Source organism: Amia ocellicauda, unplaced genomic scaffold (assembly GCF_036373705.1).
Source record: "Amia ocellicauda isolate fAmiCal2 unplaced genomic scaffold, fAmiCal2.hap1 HAP1_SCAFFOLD_26, whole genome shotgun sequence".
Classification (NCBI taxonomy): Eukaryota; Metazoa; Chordata; class Actinopteri; order Amiiformes; family Amiidae; genus Amia; species Amia ocellicauda.
In genome coordinates this window covers 484,525-502,029 of record NW_027102823.1, presented here as the reverse complement: position 1 = coordinate 502,029, position 17,505 = coordinate 484,525, and the positions used below count along the sequence as shown (strand labels likewise).

The 17,505-nt window shown below is 42.0% G+C and overlaps 8 non-coding genes across 8 annotated transcripts; all 8 read left to right on the top strand.

The window, feature by feature from the left end:
• Positions 1-2,159: 2,159 nt before the first annotated feature.
• Positions 2,160-2,248, top strand: trnay-gua (transfer RNA tyrosine (anticodon GUA)). The gene is given in 2 exon segments: positions 2,160-2,196; positions 2,213-2,248. It is a non-coding gene; the product is annotated as a tRNA-Tyr (tRNA).
• A 226-nt stretch (positions 2,249-2,474) lies between these two features.
• Positions 2,475-2,547, top strand: trnak-uuu (transfer RNA lysine (anticodon UUU)). The gene has a single exon. It is a non-coding gene; the product is annotated as a tRNA-Lys (tRNA).
• A 3,554-nt stretch (positions 2,548-6,101) lies between these two features.
• On the top strand, positions 6,102-6,190 carry trnay-gua (transfer RNA tyrosine (anticodon GUA)). The gene is given in 2 exon segments: positions 6,102-6,138; positions 6,155-6,190. It is a non-coding gene; the product is annotated as a tRNA-Tyr (tRNA).
• A 235-nt stretch (positions 6,191-6,425) lies between these two features.
• On the top strand, positions 6,426-6,498 carry trnak-uuu (transfer RNA lysine (anticodon UUU)). Its single transcript has one exon. It is a non-coding gene; the product is annotated as a tRNA-Lys (tRNA).
• A 3,555-nt stretch (positions 6,499-10,053) lies between these two features.
• Positions 10,054-10,142, top strand: trnay-gua (transfer RNA tyrosine (anticodon GUA)). The gene is given in 2 exon segments: positions 10,054-10,090; positions 10,107-10,142. It is a non-coding gene; the product is annotated as a tRNA-Tyr (tRNA).
• A 235-nt stretch (positions 10,143-10,377) lies between these two features.
• On the top strand, positions 10,378-10,450 carry trnak-uuu (transfer RNA lysine (anticodon UUU)). The gene has a single exon. It is a non-coding gene; the product is annotated as a tRNA-Lys (tRNA).
• Positions 10,451-14,005: 3,555 nt separating this feature from the next.
• Positions 14,006-14,094, top strand: trnay-gua (transfer RNA tyrosine (anticodon GUA)). Its single transcript is given in 2 exon segments — positions 14,006-14,042; positions 14,059-14,094. It is a non-coding gene; the product is annotated as a tRNA-Tyr (tRNA).
• Positions 14,095-14,329: 235 nt separating this feature from the next.
• Positions 14,330-14,402, top strand: trnak-uuu (transfer RNA lysine (anticodon UUU)). The gene has a single exon. It is a non-coding gene; the product is annotated as a tRNA-Lys (tRNA).
• The last annotated feature ends 3,103 nt before the right edge of the window (positions 14,403-17,505 follow it).

Genomic DNA, 17,505 nt, shown 5'->3' with positions numbered 1-17,505 from the left:
TTTATTTATTAATGGTTTTTAAAAAAAGGAAAAAATAATGTTGTAGTTAGCATTAACAAATTGCTCCAGCTAGTAAAAACAAAGGCTCTGCTATTGTTGTTCTTTAAGAAACCTCAGTATGATGTGCTTAAAATATCCTAAAAACAGAGCATAAAACAGTCTTTTAAAACAAAAATATACAGGAGTAATACAGATAAAAGAAAAGTCATACAAAATGCATCAATATATCGTACATAGGTAGGATGACTTTTTTCCGGTTTTGGGTTTAAAAGCAAGAGTAAATAAGTCCAATTCCTACCCTTGTAATTCCGTTGAAAGTCTTCCAAGTCCTGGTATCCGGTGTGTTGTCCGTTCTGTATCCGAGTTGAATCCTGCAATGAGATGTCTGGAGAAAGGGGCCTGTAGGTGATAAAATCTCTTTGAAGTGGACGAGAGCCGAAATCCCGACATAGAGCTACGAACCCGGGCCAACCGGCATTTCCAAAAGATGGCATGGATTGACATCAGTCATAAATCAAGCCCCCCTCCATTAGGACACTGGGGGCTGAAACCGAAATCCAATCTCAAGAACTGAAGAACCAATCACCTATTGATCTGACAGACTATAAGGAACAGTGCACAGTCTCTCTCTCTCTCTCTCTTTCTCTCTCACCTGAACCAGTAACTCGCTGCCACAGCTCAAGCTGTAGCTCTGTTGCCCGAACCGGAACCAGAAACCAACCAAGTCTTTGCCGGCAACAGAAGAGTTAAACTGGGAGAAGGAGATTGAGCCGTACGAAGAATTCTATTAAAGGACTTTATTAAAGAAAGAACTTCACAGACTGTGCATGTCCGCCTGTGCCCACCTGATCAGTGGAGTTTTACAGCTGGACAATTGAGTAAGTCGAATGTATATGAAAGTGTTTAGTCATTTAAATAGCTATTTGAGTCTTAAGAAACTTGACCCTTGGAACAAACAGGGCCCTGCTTTCCTCAAAGACTTTGTCTTCAAGTAACTACGGTGGAACCCTGCTTACAAAGAAGATTTTGTGCACAACCTTGGAGCCTTCAAACCAGTGGAAAATCTGTTTGGAAAAGACTCTAATTTCGCGAAACCCCAAAATCCAGGTGCATCGACTGAGTGGAAGTTCTTGGACAAAGCCGAACCGCACTGCCTTTGTTCCAAACCACACGGACCATGTGCCGTGTGCTGTGATCTGAGCCCGAAGACAGAGAGGCCTCTCTGCGACGAAGTTCAGATAAGTTTAACAGTTTGGAGTTCATGATTCATGACATTTGAGAAATCAATTAGAAATGTTATTCTGTGATTCATAACTCTAGAATGTGTAATATCATTTAGTTTTCTTAAATATAAATGTGTGTTACATTAAACTGTTTTGTTGATAATTTTAGAAATAAAATCTGTCAACCCCGAGAAATATCTTCTCATTCCTGTTTAACTGTTTAGTCTGAAATTGACACAAGTCAATAGACGTTAGATTATTGGTGGCCCTGCCTATCCTTGATCATTGAATAATAATCAGTTAAGGGAAATTGTGGTAACAAGTAATGATAGGATCTTTCTCGGCACCTAAACGTAAATGAGACTGATATATATATATATAACGAGAAGTTACCTGACATAAATACTAACCTGCGTAGTTATTTAATGTCTGACTAACAATACTAACGAGAGACTCACCTTCGTCTTACTAACCGGTATTGTAGTTAATGTGTTTATAACCTTTTTTGTTTAACGATTTGTGTGTTATCATATGCGATCCCATGGTCTTTGATTTGGTCACGGAAGTGATTTGTCTTTGATTTGTTGATCTAGAGTTGAATTTTAATTAGCTTTTCCCTTTTGAATAATTAGTGTAGTGCTACATTTAGTCTTTGTTTTTGAATAAATTTAACAATTTATATCTTTGGAATTGGTGTCTGTGTCCAATTATTACAGAAATTGAGTTCTACAAGATTCCAGGATTCGTGATAAGGTGATACTATAAATTCACTTCTTAAATTGAAATTTGACATAATATTTTTCAGGGAATAAAAATCTCACGACACAATTGGGTAGTCCTCACGGCACACGGGTTGAAAACCACTGAGCCAAGCCACGGTGCTTCTTGGCTTTGCACTGCCACTGAGACTGCCAGGCGAAGACGGTGAGAAGCTTACCTTCGATAGCTCAGTTGGTAGAGCGGAGGACTGTAGGTTTCAGGCAGCGGGCATCCTTAGGTCGCTGGTTCAATTCCGGCTCGAAGGAAGGCGTGATTATGGTTTGACAACGGTTTTGGACGAGCTCCCAAATGTCAAGCCATTGGAATTGCATGAGGACAAGGAGAAAACCCCGGAAATTCGGATTTGTTGTGGAGAACTCGCATTGCCCAAACATCTCATATGCATGTGACCCTTGTCAACCTTTTCTAAACCGGCCAGAAAGCGGTCTGGAACAATCATGAAGCCAACACATTGTAAAGCCCTTCACTGAAGCACGGGTAGCTCAGCCGGTAGAGCGTCAGACTTTTAATCTGAGGGTCCAGGGTTCGAGTCCCTGTTCGGGCGCCTTGTTGACCAAGGGCCATGATGGTGAAAAGCCTGGATGGCCTTCCAGGTGACAATAAAATATGCAGTTGCGTCTAGGCAAGTTGTCTAGTCCTCTTTGCTTCTTTCGGCAAATATCCAGCCTGGGCAAGTGTTGTCTTCCAGAGGCAAGTCAAGCCAGGAACTCTGAGAGATGTTTTTGCCGTTGACGACGTGTCACTTTAGAACAGCACAACATGCATCTCTACTTGACTTGGCACAATCTGTGAGGGTTGGGCCAACACAACGTGTCCACACATTTGCAGGCGTCTTGAAATACTTGGAATGACCTGTGGCCCCATGCCATGCAGAAGTCCACAGCTATGCGTGTCAGCATGCTCTGCTCCTCATCCCCAATGTGCCACTTGTAAGAACTGTGTAAAAAGCGACAGAGAACGTGATCAGCAAAGAAACACAATTCTCCTGAGAACGACAATCATCGTGCCGATCGTAATCTCAGTGCATACCTGGATGCCCAACAAGCCAAGCCAGTGGTTCCCAAGCGTTGTAATGCCACGGCACACTTTGCTGAGACCAAAAACCTTCGCGGCGCACCAACATGAAAAAAAAAAAAAGGATTTACTAGGTATTGTCTCACCTGAATGGCAACAGGCTGCTAAAACTATTATCACACGCACATTGCATGTTAAAGTATGTCAGTAAGGGAGTAATTAAAAGGGCAAATGTGTGAAGTGCAAGGAGTGGCCTTTAGTGGTTAGGTAAAAAAGTACACAGACAAACTAAATAATCCCTTGATACAAATGATTTATTTAGTGCAGACAGACCAAGACCAGACACAATAAACTATTCGCAGTAAATATAAATTCACAGCAAAATAGGTTCAGTTCACAATATCCTATAACAAGCTGTATTTAACGAAGTGGTTAAACGTTACAAAGGGCATTACAATTGTTGAAAAACAATAGAACACGGATCAAACATGCTATCCCCGCCGTTTTATTCGATTTGATTAGACGTTTCGCGACCGAAATGTTTTGTGTGCAGACTGAACGCACACCTGAGCCGAGCACGATCACAATACATATCCACAGTTAATCTAAGCAGTATCATATTGTAACCGTTTCGGTCTGTTATCAACCCATCCGGATCCAAAACCAGGAGTCAGACACCCTTTTCGGTGGACACGCTGTTGACTTCTCACAAGCACCATCTGCCTTCACAAAGGCAGCGCTAGCAGTGGAAAGAACGAAGAACTGCAGGAGAAACGCCGGGGCTATTTAGAGCCCGATTATTCAACACAGAGGGGGGAAACCAAAGCCAAATGAGACTTAGAGGAACAGGAGACATCCAACAACAGTGTAAAGATAAAAAGGAATTCACCATCTGTCCCTTTAATCAATTGCCTTGCAGTTCCACTGTGTAGCGTTATGTTGGGTGTATTTTGATAAGAGCATTTGGGCTCTGAGCTGAAGCACTGATCTAAAGAAGACCTCTCCACCCCCAAAGTTATCAGATTTCCTTTGCTCATCAGCTTGGAACTGGTTTGCATCAAAGTGACAGTTTTGGGGAGGATGGCACCGAGAAGAGGCCAAATACGTTGAATCCTGCAATGAGATGTCTGGAGAAAGGGGCCTGTAGGTGATAAAATCTCTTTGAAGTGGACGAGAGCCGAAATCCCGACATAGAGCTACGAACCCGGGCCAACCGGCATTTCCAAAAGATGGCATGGATTGACATCAGTCATAAATCAAGCCCCCCTCCATTAGGACACTGGGGGCTGAAACCGAAATCCAATCTCAAGAACTCAAGAACCAATCACCTATTGATCTGACAGACTATAAGGAACAGTGCACAGTCTCTCTCTCTCTCTCTCTCTCTTTCTCTCTCACCTGAACCAGTAACTCGCTGCCACAGCTCAAGCTGTAGCTCTGTTGCCCGAACCGGAACCAGAAACCAACCAAGTCTTTGCCGGCAACAGAAGAGTTAAACTGGGAGAAGGAGATTGAGCCGTACGAAGAATTCTATTAAAGGACTTTATTAAAGAAAGAACTTTACAGACTGTGCACGTACGCCTGTGCCCACCTGATCAGTGGAGTTTTACAGCTGGACAATTGAGTAAGTCGAATGTATATGAAAGTGTTCAGTCATTTAAATAGCTATTTGAGTCTTAAGAAACTTGACCCTTGGAACAAACAGGGCCCTGCTATCCTCAAAGACTTTGTCTTCAAGTAACTACGGTGGAACCCTGCTTACAAAGAAGATTTTGTGCACAACCTTGGAGCCTTCAAACCAGTGGAAAATCTGTTTGGAAAAGACTCTAATTTCGCGAAACCCCAAAATCCAGGTGCATCGACTGAGTGGAAGTTCTTGGACAAAGCCGAACCGCACTGCCTTTGTTCCAAACCACACGGACCATGTGCCGTGTGCTGTGATCTGAGCCCGAAGACAGAGAGGCCTCTCTGCGACGAAGTTCAGATAAGTTTAACAGTTTGGAGTTCATGATTCATGACATTTGAGAAATCAATTAGAAATGTTATTCTGTGATTCATAACTCTAGAATGTGTAATATCATTTAGTTTTCTTAAATATAAATGTGTGTTACATTAAACTGTTTTGTTGATAATTTTAGAAATAAAATCTGTCAACCCCGAGAAATATCTTCTCATTCCTGTTTAACTGTTTAGTCTGAAATTGACACAAGTCAATAGACGTTAGATTATTGGTGGCCCTGCCTATCCTTGATCATTGAATAATAATCAGTTAAGGGAAATTGTGGTAACAAGTAATGATAGGATCTTTCTCGGCACCTAAACGTAAATGAGACTGATATATATATATAACGAGAAGTTACCTGACATAAATACTAAACTGCGTAGTTATTTAATGTCTGACTAACAATACTAACGAGAGACTCACCTTCGTCTTACTAACCGGTATTGTAGTTAATGTGTTTATAACCTTTTTTGTTTAACGATTTGTGTGTTATCATATGCGATCCCATGGTCTTTGATTTGGTCACGGAAGTGATTTGTCTTTGATTTGTTGATCTAGAGTTGAATTTTAATTAGCTTTTCCCTTTTGTATAATTAGTGTAGTGCTACATTTAGTCTTTGTTTTTGAATAAATTTAACAATTTATATCTTTGGAATTGGTGTCTGTGTCCAATTATTACAGAAATTGAGTTCTACAAGATTCCAGGATTCGTGATAAGGTGATACTATAAATTCACTTCTTAAATTGAAATTTATAAGTGTACCTTACGATACAACTGATAGCACTGCAACTCAGTGTAGGTGTGCGTTCAGTCCGGCAAACACAACATTTCAGTTATGAAACGCTTTCTACAGGTGATGTATAAATGTAATATTTTCACACATTTGAATAAGTTTGATTTGATACAAGATTTATGAAGTTGACCAAACAAAATGACATAATATTTTTCAGGGGATAAAAATCTCACGACACAATTGGGTAGTCCTCACGGCACACGGGTTGAAAACCACTGAGCCAAGCCACGGTGCTTCTTGGCTTTGCACTGCCACTGAGACTGCCAGGCGAAGACCGTGAGAAGTTTACCTTCGATAGCTCAGTTGGTAGAGCGGAGGACTGTAGGTTTCAGGCAGCGGGCATCCTTAGGTCGCTGGTTCAATTCCGGCTCGAAGGAAGGCGTGATTATGGTTTGACAACGGTTTTGGACGAGCTCCCAAATGTCAAGCCATTGGATTTGCATGAGGACAAGGAGAAAACCCCGGAAATTCGGATTTGTTGTGGAGAACTCGCATTGCCCAAACATCTCATATGCATGTGACCCTTGTCACCCTGAGCCCAGTTTTCTAAACTGGCCAGAAAGCGGTCTGGAACAATCATGAAGCCAACACATTGTGAAGCACTTCACTGAAGCCCGGGTAGCTCAGCCGGTAGAGCATCAGACTTTTAATCTGAGGGTCCAGTGTTCGACTCCCTGTTCGGGCGCCTTGTTGACCAAGGGCCATGATGGTGAAAAGCCTGGATGGCCTTCCAGTTGACAATAAAATATGCAGTTGCGTCTAGGCAAGGTTTCTGGTCCTCTTTGCTTCTTTCGGCAAATATCCAGCCTGGGCAAGTGTTGTCTTCCAGAGGCAAGTCAAGCCAGGAACTCTGAGAGATGTTTTTGCCGTTGACGACGTGTCACTTTAGAACAGCACAACATGCATCTCTACTTGACTTGGCACAATCTGTGAGGGTTGGACCAACACAACGTGTCCACACATTTGCAGGCGTCTTGAAATACTTGGAATGACCTGTGGCCCCATGCCATGCAGAAGTCCACAGCTATGCGTGTCAGCATGCTCTGCTCCTCATCCCCAATGTGCCACTTGTAAGAACTGTGTAAAAAGCGACAGAGAACGTGATCAGCAAAGAAACACAATTCTCCTGAGAACGACAATCATCGTGCCGATCGTAATCTCAGTGCATACCTGGATGCCCAACAAGCCAAGCCAGTGGTTCCCAAGCGTTGTAATGCCACGGCACACTTTGCTGAGACCAAAAACCTTCGCGGCGCACCAACATGAAAAAAAAAAAAAAGGATTTACTAGGTATTGTCTCACCTGAATGGCAACAGGCTGCTAAAACTATTATCACACGCACATTGCATGTTAAAGTATGTCAGTAAGGGAGTAATTAAAAGGGCAAATGTGTGAAGTGCAAGGAGTGGCCTTTAGTGGTTAGGTAAAAAAGTACACAGACAAACTAAATAATCCCTTGATACAAATCATTTATTTAGTGCAGACAGACCAAGACCAGACACAATAAACTATTCGCAGTAAATATAAATTCAAAGCAAAATAGGTTCAGTTCACAATATCCTATAACAAGCTGTATTTAACGAAGTGGTTAAACGTTACAAAGGGCATTACAATTGTTGAAAAACAATAGCACACGGATCAAACATGCTATCCCCGCCGTTTTATTCGATTTGATTAGACGTTTCGCGACCGAAATGTTTTGTGTGCAGACTGAACGCACACCTGAGCCGAGCACGATCACAATACATATCCACAGTTAATCTAAGCAGTATCATATTGTAACCGTTTCGGTCTGTTATCAACCCATCCGGATCCAAAACCAGGAGTCAGACACCCTTTTCGGTGGACACGCTGTTGACTTCTCACAAGCACCATCTGCCTTCACAAAGGCAGCGCTAGCAGTGGAAAGAACGAAGAACTGCAGGAGAAACGCCGGGGCTATTTAGAGCCCGATTATTCAACACAGAGGGGGGAAACCAAAGCCAAATGAGACTTAGAGGAACAGGAGACATCCAACAACAGTGTAAAGATAAAAAGGAATTCACCATCTGTCCCTTTAATCAATTGCCTTGCAGTTCCACTGTGTAGCGTTATGTTGGGTGTATTTTGATAAGAGCATTTGGGCTCTGAGCTGAAGCACTGATCTAAAGAAGACCTCTCCACCCCCAAAGTTATCAGATTTCCTTTGCTCATCAGCTTGGAACTGGTTTGCATCAAAGTGACAGTTTTGGGGAGGATGGCACCGAGAAGAGGCCAAATAGGTTGAATCCTGCAATGAGATGTCTGGAGAAAGGGGCCTGTAGGTGATAAAATCTCTTTGAAGTGGACGAGAGCCGAAATCCCGACATAGAGCTACGAACCCGGGCCAACCGGCATTTCCAAAAGATGGCATGGATTGACATCAGTCATAAATCAAGCCCCCCTCCATTAGGACACTGGGGGCTGAAACCGAAATCCAATCTCAAGAACTCAAGAACCAATCACCTATTGATCTGACAGACTATAAGGAACAGTGCACAGTCTCTCTCTCTCTCTCTCTCTCTTTCTCTCTCACCTGAACCAGTAACTCGCTGCCACAGCTCAAGCTGTAGCTCTGTTGCCCGAACCGGAACCAGAAACCAACCAAGTCTTTGCCGGCAACAGAAGAGTTAAACTGGGAGAAGGAGATTGAGCCGTACGAAGAATTCTATTAAAGGACTTTATTAAAGAAAGAACTTTACAGACTGTGCACGTACGCCTGTGCCCACCTGATCAGTGGAGTTTTACAGCTGGACAATTGAGTAAGTCGAATGTATATGAAAGTGTTCAGTCATTTAAATAGCTATTTGAGTCTTAAGAAACTTGACCCTTGGAACAAACAGGGCCCTGCAATCCTCAAAGACTTTGTCTTCAAGTAACTACGGTGGAACCCTGCTTACAAAGAAGATTTTGTGCACAACCTTGGAGCCTTCAAACCAGTGGAAAATCTGTTTGGAAAAGACTCTAATTTCGCGAAACCCCAAAATCCAGGTGCATCGACTGAGTGGAAGTTCTTGGACAAAGCCGAACCGCACTGCCTTTGTTCCAAACCACACGGACCATGTGCCGTGTGCTGTGATCTGAGCCCGAAGACAGAGAGGCCTCTCTGCGACGAAGTTCAGATAAGTTTAACAGTTTGGAGTTCATGATTCATGACATTTGAGAAATCAATTAGAAATGTTATTCTGTGATTCATAACTCTAGAATGTGTAATATCATTTAGTTTTCTTAAATATAAATGTGTGTTACATTAAACTGTTTTGTTGATAATTTTAGAAATAAAATCTGTCAACCCCGAGAAATATCTTCTCATTCCTGTTTAACTGTTTAGTCTGAAATTGACACAAGTCAATAGACGTTAGATTATTGGTGGCCCTGCCTATCCTTGATCATTGAATAATAATCAGTTAAGGGAAATTGTGGTAACAAGTAATGATAGGATCTTTCTCGGCACCTAAACGTAAATGAGACTGATATATATATATAACGAGAAGTTACCTGACATAAATACTAAACTGCGTAGTTATTTAATGTCTGACTAACAATACTAACGAGAGACTCACCTTCGTCTTACTAACCGGTATTGTAGTTAATGTGTTTATAACCTTTTTTGTTTAACGATTTGTGTGTTATCATATGCGATCCCATGGTCTTTGATTTGGTCACGGAAGTGATTTGTCTTTGATTTGTTGATCTAGAGTTGAATTTTAATTAGCTTTTCCCTTTTGTATAATTAGTGTAGTGCTACATTTAGTCTTTGTTTTTGAATAAATTTAACAATTTATATCTTTGGAATTGGTGTCTGTGTCCAATTATTACAGAAATTGAGTTCTACAAGATTCCAGGATTCGTGATAAGGTGATACTATAAATTCACTTCTTAAATTGAAATTTATAAGTGTACCTTACGATACAACTGATAGCACTGCAACTCAGTGTAGGTGTGCGTTCAGTCCGGCAAACACAACATTTCAGTTATGAAACGCTTTCTACAGGTGATGTATAAATGTAATATTTTCACACATTTGAATAAGTTTGATTTGATACAAGATTTATGAAGTTGACCAAACAAAATGACATAATATTTTTCAGGGGATAAAAATCTCACGACACAATTGGGTAGTCCTCACGGCACACGGGTTGAAAACCACTGAGCCAAGCCACGGTGCTTCTTGGCTTTGCACTGCCACTGAGACTGCCAGGCGAAGACCGTGAGAAGTTTACCTTCGATAGCTCAGTTGGTAGAGCGGAGGACTGTAGGTTTCAGGCAGCGGGCATCCTTAGGTCGCTGGTTCAATTCCGGCTCGAAGGAAGGCGTGATTATGGTTTGACAACGGTTTTGGACGAGCTCCCAAATGTCAAGCCATTGGATTTGCATGAGGACAAGGAGAAAACCCCGGAAATTCGGATTTGTTGTGGAGAACTCGCATTGCCCAAACATCTCATATGCATGTGACCCTTGTCACCCTGAGCCCAGTTTTCTAAACTGGCCAGAAAGCGGTCTGGAACAATCATGAAGCCAACACATTGTGAAGCACTTCACTGAAGCCCGGGTAGCTCAGCCGGTAGAGCATCAGACTTTTAATCTGAGGGTCCAGTGTTCGACTCCCTGTTCGGGCGCCTTGTTGACCAAGGGCCATGATGGTGAAAAGCCTGGATGGCCTTCCAGTTGACAATAAAATATGCAGTTGCGTCTAGGCAAGGTTTCTGGTCCTCTTTGCTTCTTTCGGCAAATATCCAGCCTGGGCAAGTGTTGTCTTCCAGAGGCAAGTCAAGCCAGGAACTCTGAGAGATGTTTTTGCCGTTGACGACGTGTCACTTTAGAACAGCACAACATGCATCTCTACTTGACTTGGCACAATCTGTGAGGGTTGGACCAACACAACGTGTCCACACATTTGCAGGCGTCTTGAAATACTTGGAATGACCTGTGGCCCCATGCCATGCAGAAGTCCACAGCTATGCGTGTCAGCATGCTCTGCTCCTCATCCCCAATGTGCCACTTGTAAGAACTGTGTAAAAAGCGACAGAGAACGTGATCAGCAAAGAAACACAATTCTCCTGAGAACGACAATCATCGTGCCGATCGTAATCTCAGTGCATACCTGGATGCCCAACAAGCCAAGCCAGTGGTTCCCAAGCGTTGTAATGCCACGGCACACTTTGCTGAGACCAAAAACCTTCGCGGCGCACCAACATGAAAAAAAAAAAAAAGGATTTACTAGGTATTGTCTCACCTGAATGGCAACAGGCTGCTAAAACTATTATCACACGCACATTGCATGTTAAAGTATGTCAGTAAGGGAGTAATTAAAAGGGCAAATGTGTGAAGTGCAAGGAGTGGCCTTTAGTGGTTAGGTAAAAAAGTACACAGACAAACTAAATAATCCCTTGATACAAATCATTTATTTAGTGCAGACAGACCAAGACCAGACACAATAAACTATTCGCAGTAAATATAAATTCAAAGCAAAATAGGTTCAGTTCACAATATCCTATAACAAGCTGTATTTAACGAAGTGGTTAAACGTTACAAAGGGCATTACAATTGTTGAAAAACAATAGCACACGGATCAAACATGCTATCCCCGCCGTTTTATTCGATTTGATTAGACGTTTCGCGACCGAAATGTTTTGTGTGCAGACTGAACGCACACCTGAGCCGAGCACGATCACAATACATATCCACAGTTAATCTAAGCAGTATCATATTGTAACCGTTTCGGTCTGTTATCAACCCATCCGGATCCAAAACCAGGAGTCAGACACCCTTTTCGGTGGACACGCTGTTGACTTCTCACAAGCACCATCTGCCTTCACAAAGGCAGCGCTAGCAGTGGAAAGAACGAAGAACTGCAGGAGAAACGCCGGGGCTATTTAGAGCCCGATTATTCAACACAGAGGGGGGAAACCAAAGCCAAATGAGACTTAGAGGAACAGGAGACATCCAACAACAGTGTAAAGATAAAAAGGAATTCACCATCTGTCCCTTTAATCAATTGCCTTGCAGTTCCACTGTGTAGCGTTATGTTGGGTGTATTTTGATAAGAGCATTTGGGCTCTGAGCTGAAGCACTGATCTAAAGAAGACCTCTCCACCCCCAAAGTTATCAGATTTCCTTTGCTCATCAGCTTGGAACTGGTTTGCATCAAAGTGACAGTTTTGGGGAGGATGGCACTGAGAAGAGGCCAAATAGGTTGAATCCTGCAATGAGATGTCTGGAGAAAGGGGCCTGTAGGTGATAAAATCTCTTTGAAGTGGACGAGAGCCGAAATCCCGACATAGAGCTACGAACCCGGGCCAACCGGCATTTCCAAAAGATGGCATGGATTGACATCAGTCATAAATCAAGCCCCCCTCCATTAGGACACTGGGGGCTGAAACCGAAATCCAATCCCAAGAACTCAAGAACCAATCACCTATTGATCTGACAGACTATATGGAACAGTGCACAGTCTCTCTCTCTCTCTCTCTCTCTTTCTCTCTCACCTGAACCAGTAACTCGCTGCCACAGCTCAAGCTGTAGCTCTGTTGCCCGAACCGGAACCAGAAACCAACCAAGTCTTTGCCGGCAACAGAAGAGTTAAACTGGGAGAAGGAGATTGAGCCGTACGAAGAATTCTATTAAAGGACTTTATTAAAGAAAGAACTTTACAGACTGTGCATGTCCGCCTGTGCCCACCTGATCAGTGGAGTTTTACAGCTGGACAATTGAGTAAGTCGAATGTATATGAAAGTGTTCAGTCATTTAAATAGCTATTTGAGTCTTAAGAAACTTGACCCTTGGAACAAACAGGGCCCTGCTTTCCTCAAAGACTTTGTCTTCAAGTAACTACGGTGGAACCCTGCTTACAAAGAAGATTTTATGCACAACCTTGGAGCCTTCAAACCAGTGGAAAATCTGTTTGGAAAAGACTCTAATTTCGCGAAACCCCAAAATCCAGGTGCATCGACTGAGTGGAAGTTCTTGGACAAAGCCGAACCGCACTGCCTTTGTTCCAAACCACACGGACCATGTGCCGTGTGCTGTGATCTGAGCCCGAAGACAGAGAGGCCTCTCTGCGACGAAGTTCAGATAAGTTTAACAGTTTGGAGTTCATGATTCATGACATTTGAGAAATCAATTAGAAGTGTTATTCTGTGATTCATAACTCTAGAATGTGTAATATCATTTAGTTTTCTTAAATATAAATGTGTGTTACATTAAACTGTTTTGTTGATAATTTTAGAAATAAAATCTGTCAACCCCGAGAAATATCTTCTCATTCCTGTTTAACTGTTTAGTCTGAAATTGACACAAGTCAATAGACGTTAGATTATTGGTGGCCCTGCCTATCCTTGATCATTGAATAATAATCAGTTAAGGGAAATTGTGGTAACAAGTAATGATAGGATCTTTCTCGGCACCTAAACGTAAATGAGACTGATATATATATATAACGAGAAGTTACCTGACATAAATACTAACCTGCGTAGTTATTTAATGTCTGACTAACAATACTAACGAGAGACTCACCTTCGTCTTACTAACCGGTATTGTAGTTAATGTGTTTATAACCTTTTTTGTTTAACGATTTGTGTGTTATCATATGCGATCCCATGGTCTTTGATTTGGTCACGGAAGTGATTTGTCTTTGATTTGTTGATCTAGAGTTGAATTTTAATTAGCTTTTCCCTTTTGTATAATTAGTGTAGTGCTACATTTAGTCTTTGTTTTTGAATAAATTTAACAATTTATATCTTTGGAATTGGTGTCTGTGTCCAATTATTACAGAAATTGAGTTCTACAAGATTCCAGGATTCGTGATAAGGTGATACTATAAATTCACTTCTTAAATTGAAATTTATAAGTGTACCTTACGATACAACTGATAGCACTGCAACTCAGTGTAGGTGTGCGTTCAGTCCCGCAAACACAACATTTCAGTTATGAAACGCTTTCTACAGGTGATGTATAAATGTAATATTTTCACACATTTGAATAAGTTTGATTTGATTCAAGATTTATGAAGTTGACCAAACAAAATGACATAATATTTTTCAGGGGATAAAAATCTCACGACACAATTGGGTAGTCCTCACGGCACACGGGTTGAAAACCACTGAGCCAAGCCACGGTGCTTCTTGGCTTTGCACTGCCACTGAGACTGCCAGGCGAAGACGGTGAGAAGCTTACCTTCGATAGCTCAGTTGGTAGAGCGGAGGACTGTAGGTTTCAGGCAGCGGGCATCCTTAGGTCGCTGGTTCAATTCCAGCTCGAAGGAAGGCGTAATTATGGTTTGACATCGGTTTTGGACGAGCTCCCAAATGTCAAGCCATTGGAATTGCATGAGGACAAGGAGAAAACCCCGGAAATTCGGATTTGTTGTGGAGAACTCGCATTGCCCAAACATCTCATATGCATGTGACCCTTGTCACCCTGAGCCCGGTTTTCTAAACCGGCCAGAAAGCGGTCTGGAACAATCATGAAGCCAACACATTGTGAAGCACTTCACTGAAGCCCGGGTAGCTCAGCCGGTAGAGCATCAGACTTTTAATCTGAGGGTCCAGGGTTTGAGTCCCTGTTCGGGCGCCTTGTTGACCAAGGGCCATGATGGTGAAAAGCCTGGATGGCCTTCCAGGTGACAATAAAATATGCAGTTGCGTCTAGGCAAGTTGTCTAGTCCTCTTTGCTTCTTTTGGCAAATATCCAGCCTGGGCAAGTGTTGTCTTCCAGAGGCAAGTCAAGCCAGGAACTCTGAGAGATGTTTTTGCCGTTGACGACGTGTCACTTTAGAACAGCACAACATGCATCTCTACTTGACTTGGCACAATCTGTGAGGGTTGGGCCAACACAACGTGTCCACACATTTGCAGGCGTCTTGAAATACTTGGAATGACCTGTGGCCCCATGCCATGCAGAAGTCCACAGCTATGCGTGTCAGCATGCTCTGCTCCTCATCCCCAATGTGCCACTTGTAAGAACTGTGTAAAAAGCGACAGAGACCAAAAACCTTCGCGGCGCACCAACATGAAAAAAAAAAAAAAGGATTTACTAGGTATTGTCTCACCTGAATGGCAACAGGCTGCTAAAACTATTATCACACGCACATTGCATTTTAAAGTATGTCAGTAAGGGAGTAATTAAATGGGCAAATGTGTGAAGTGCAAGGAGTGGCCTTTAGTGGTTAGGTAAAAAAGTACACAGACAAACTAAATAATCCCTTGATATAAATCATTTATTTAGTGCAGACAGACCAAGACCAGACACAATAAACTATTCGCAGTAAATATAAATTCACAGCAAAATAGGTTCAGTTCACAATATCCTATAACGAGCTGTATTTAACGAAGTGGTTAAACGTTACAAAGGGCATTACAATTGTTGAAAAACAATAGCACACGGATAAATTATGCTATCCCCGCCGTTTTATTCGATTTGATTAGACGTTTCGCGACCGAAATGTTTTGTGTGCAGACTGAACACACACCTGAGCCGAGCACGATCACAATACATATCCACAGTTAATCTAAGCAGTATCATATTGTAACCGTTTCGGTCTGTTATCAACCCATCCGGATCCAATACCAGGAGTCAGACACCCTTTTCGGTGGACACGCTGTTGACTTCTCACAAGCACCATCTGCCTTCACAAAGGCAGCGCTAGCAGTGGAAAGAACGAAGAACTGCAGGAGAAACGCCGGGGCTATTTAGAGTCCGATTATTCAACACAGAGGGGGGAAACCAAAGCCAAATGAGACTTAGAGGAACAGGAGACATCCAACAACAGTGTAAAGATAAAAAGGAATTCACCATCTGTCCCTTTAATCAATTGCCTTGCAGTTTCACTGTGTAGCGTTATGTTGGGTTTATTTTGATAAGAGCATTTGGGCTCTGAGCTGAAGCACTGATCTAAAGAAGACCTCTCCACCCCCAAAGTTATCAGATTTCCTTTGCTCATCAGCTTGGAACTGGTTTGCATCAAAGTGACAGTTTTGGGGAGGATGGCACCGAGAAGAGGCCAAATAGGTTGAATCCTGCTATGAGATGTCTGGAGAAAGGGGCCTGTAGGTGATAAAAACTCTTTGAAGTGGACGAGAGCCGAAATCCCGACATAGAGCTACGAACCCGGGCCAACCGGCATTTCCAAAAGATGGCATGGATTGACATCAGTCATAAATCAAGCCCCCCTCCATTAGGACACTGGGGGCTGAAACCGAAATCCAATCTCAAGAACTCAAGAACCAATCACCTATTGATCTGACAGACTATAAGGAACAGTGCACAGTCTCTCTCTCTCTCTCTCTCTCTCTCTTTCTCTCTCACCTGAACCAGTAACTCGCTGCCACAGCTCAAGCTGTAGCTCTGTTGCCCGAACCGGAACCAGAAACCAACCAAGTCTTTGCCGGCAACAGAAGAGTTAAACTGGGAGAAGGAGATTGAGCCGTACGAAGAATTCTATTAAAGGACTTTATTAAAGAAAGAACTTTACAGACTGTGCATGTCCGCCTGTGCCCACCTGATCAGTGGAGTTTTACAGCTGGACAATTGAGTAAGTCGAATGTATATGAAAGTGTTCAGTCATTTAAATAGCTATTTGAGTCTTAAGAAACTTGACCCTTGGAACAAACAGGGCCCTGCTTTCCTCAAAGACTTTGTCTTCAAGTAACTACGGTGGAACCCTGCTTACAAAGAAGATTTTGTGCACAACCTTGGAGCCTTCAAACCAGTGGAAAATCTGTTTGGAAAAGACTCTAATTTCGCGAAACCCCAAAATCCAGGTGCATCGACTGAGTGGAAGTTCTTGGACAAAGCCGAACCGCACTGCCTTTGTTCCAAACCACACGGACCATGTGCCGTGTGCTGTGATCTGAGCCCGAAGACAGAGAGGCCTCTCTGCGACGAAGTTCAGATAAGTTTAACAGTTTGGAGTTCATGATTCATGACATTTGAGAAATCAATTAGAAATGTTATTCTGTGATTCATAACTCTAGAATGTGTAATATCATTTAGTTTTCTTAAATATAAATGTGTGTTACATTAAACTGTTTTGTTGATAATTTTAGAAATAAAATCTGTCAACCCCGAGAAATATCTTCTCATTCCTGTTTAACTGTTTAGTCTGAAATTGACACAAGTCAATAGACGTTAGATTATTGGTGGCCCTGCCTATCCTTGATCATTGAATAATAATCAGTTAAGGGAAATTGTGGTAACAAGTAATGATAGGATCTTTCTCGGCACCTAAACGTAAATGAGACTGATATATATATATATAACGAGAAGTTACCTGACATAAATACTAAACTGCGTAGTTATTTAATGTCTGACTAACAATACTAACGAGAGACTCACCTTCGTCTTACTAACCGGTATTGTAGTTAATGTGTTTATAACCTTTTTTGTTTAACGATTTGTGTGTTATCATATGCGATCCCATGGTCTTTGATTTGGTCAAGGAAGTGATTTGTCTTTGATTTGTTGATCTAGAGTTGAATTTTAATTAGCTTTTCCCTTTTGTATAATTAGTGTAGTGCTACATTTAGTCTTTGTTTTTGAATAAATTTAACAATTTATATCTTTGGAATTGGTGTCTGTGTCCAATTATTACAGAAATTGAGTTCTACAAGATTCCAGGATTCGTGATAAGGTGATACTATAAATTCACTTCTTAAATTGAAATTTATAAGTGTAC